General features: G+C 36.4%; 1 protein-coding gene across 2 annotated transcripts in view; it reads right to left on the reverse strand.

Moving 5' to 3' along the window:
- Positions 1–2,527: 2,527 nt before the first annotated feature.
- afap1 (actin filament associated protein 1) overlaps positions 2,528–2,537 on the reverse strand; it is a 77,447-nt gene continuing 77,437 nt past the window's right edge. For both annotated transcript variants that reach the window (XM_059354202.1, XM_059354201.1), the window contains one exon: positions 2,528–2,537. This exon is cut by the window's right edge and continues 1,557 nt beyond it. The gene's annotated coding sequence lies outside the window, so the exon portion shown is untranslated.

Here is a 2,537-nt window from a genome sequence, read left to right on the forward strand (position 1 = left end):
GTTTCCTTTTGGAAAAGTCTGAAAAATAGGGTTTCAATATGGCCTACTGGAGGTCATGTGACAAATTAAAGCATTGCTATTGGTTCCCTATACTCTTACCTCTTTTTAAAAGTATCGCATCACTCAAAAACATGCATTGTAGAAATTTAACAGGCCAAAAATGGGTATGTTGCCTCAGAGCAACACCGTACCATAGAGGGTTAATGACGCCATCAAGAGCTGATTGGAGTCAGGAGTTAGCAAAAACCTGGAGTCCAATCAATGAAACACTATCTGAGTGAGGTGTAGAGATACTCTGACCTGTAAAAAACACCCAACTTTTTGAGTTTGCTATTCACAAAAAGCTTCGCTGATATGAACCATGCCTCGCAGAAAAGAGATCTCGAAGACCTGCGATCAAGAATTGTTGATTTGCATCAGAGTGGAAGAGGCTACAAAGTAATCTCAAAGACTTTTGAGACAAATTGTCCAAACAGGGAGGGCTGGACATCTCCTGGTCTGACTGCAGCTGAGAGGGACTGCTGCGGGAGGACTGGGCCGCCTGTGAGTGCTTTGGGACGGGGGAAGAGCCCGCGGCAGCACCCACTGCTCAATGAGAAGCGTAAGTACGATACATGCTTTCACGTCAGAGTCTCAAAAAGTCTCCAATAACACCAGAAAAAGTAGCTAGATTTGTCGCTTTGTTCCTTTTTTGAGAAAGAGTCGCTATTGTCAAGACGTTTATTATTTATCATTATTTGTAGCTCTAAATAATTATTTAAGGGTTTTGTGCCTCTCCGTTTTATTTTGAAAAGTCTGTGTTGCTTCCTGTGTTGCTTCCTGTGTTAATTAGCTAAGACACTGTGTTTAAGTTTTTGGGTTACTATCTTACTGCAATTCATTACTTTAATTCATAAGAAGACATTTGATTATATTTAAAAAGAGTAAATGCTTGTTTAATGTAAAAAGTAAAAATAGGAACCTGGTCTCACAGAAATCCGTGGAATAGCCACGGAATCGCTCAAATTTCCGTGAAACTGACACGGATTTCGCTACAATGCAAGTTAATGACAGTCATATCCCGTGGCTATTGGTTTGTTCCAAGTCACGTTACTTTCAAGGTCCCGGCGGTCAGAACAAAAAACATGGCGGACAGTTCTCTCATTTTTAGTGAAAAATCAACATTTTGACTTAGTTTCTGCATAAAAATGGATTTTGATCACATTTCTAGCGAGAAATATATGTTTTATTTTCTAAATATTCACTCAGTGAATGTACATAATCACTTTGTATGTTGGAATAGCCACGGGATATGACTGTCTTTAACTTGCATTGTAGCAAAATCCGTGTCAGTTTCACAGAAATTTGAGTGATTCCGTGGCTATTCCACGGATTTTGAGTTAAGCGAAATCCGTGGCTATTTCACGGATTTCTGTGAGACCATGTTGAAAAATAGCTATGTAAAGCTGCAATTTCATTAATAATATTGTATGTAACTTGTTGTTTTTGGATTAATCATTTCAGGTTTATGACCTGTGGTCACCTGTGGTCATTTTGTAACAAATAAAAGAAGACCAAGGATAAAACACGAGTTATTGCTTCAGTGTGCTTCCTGTCAAGCCTTTTCGGAGGGCTGAATTTTTAAAATCCGAACAGCTATAGTTGTCTGAATACACACTAAATATAGTGACAAAGTCGCTAAGTTGGCAACACTGGTTCACACCAGACATCCTGAAAATGTGGCTGAGCTGAGCAACGTTCTGTAAGAAGAATGATCCAAAACTCCTCTTGAACGATGTGCAGGTCTGATCAGCAGCTATCAGAAGTGCCGAAGGAGGTTTCGACCGGTTATGAAATTCAAGGGTTCACTTTCACCAGCACTATGAACGATTAATGCATGTGTTCAATAAAGACATGAAATATTAGAATTGTTTGTGTTGTATTAGGTTAGGCACACTTTGTTTTCCCATACTTGGGACTTAGATGCAGATCAGATCACATTTTATGATAAAACAAGGCAGAAAACCAGGTCATTTTTAAAGAGTTGACTTATTTTTTCTTGCCACTGCACCTCTAAATACGGAAGCCCTGAACCGCAAGTGAAGAAATTTTTTTTGGAGATGTTATCTTGTTATTTCGAGATCATATCTCGTTATTTCAAGATAATATCTCATTATTTTGAGATAATACACATATGTAAAAAAAAAAAAAAGAATAAAAAAAAAAAAATCTTCCAAAATTTTTTTTTTCTTCAGATATTATCTCACTATTTCAAGATAATATCTCGTAATTACGAGATAATATCTCGTTATTTCAAGATAATATCTCGTTATTTCGAGATAATATCTCGAAATAACGAGATAATATCTGAAGAAAAAAACATTTTGGAAGATTTTTACTTTTGTTAATTCTTATTTTTTTTTTTTTTACATATGTGTATTATCTCGAAATAATGAGATATTATCTTGAAATAACGAGATATGATCTCGAAATAACAAGATAACATCTCAAAAAAAAAATTCTTCACTTGCGGTTCAGGGCTTCCGTATCTAAAGACT

Source organism: Centropristis striata, chromosome 17 (genome assembly GCF_030273125.1).
Source record: "Centropristis striata isolate RG_2023a ecotype Rhode Island chromosome 17, C.striata_1.0, whole genome shotgun sequence".
Classification (NCBI taxonomy): domain Eukaryota; kingdom Metazoa; phylum Chordata; class Actinopteri; order Perciformes; family Serranidae; genus Centropristis; species Centropristis striata.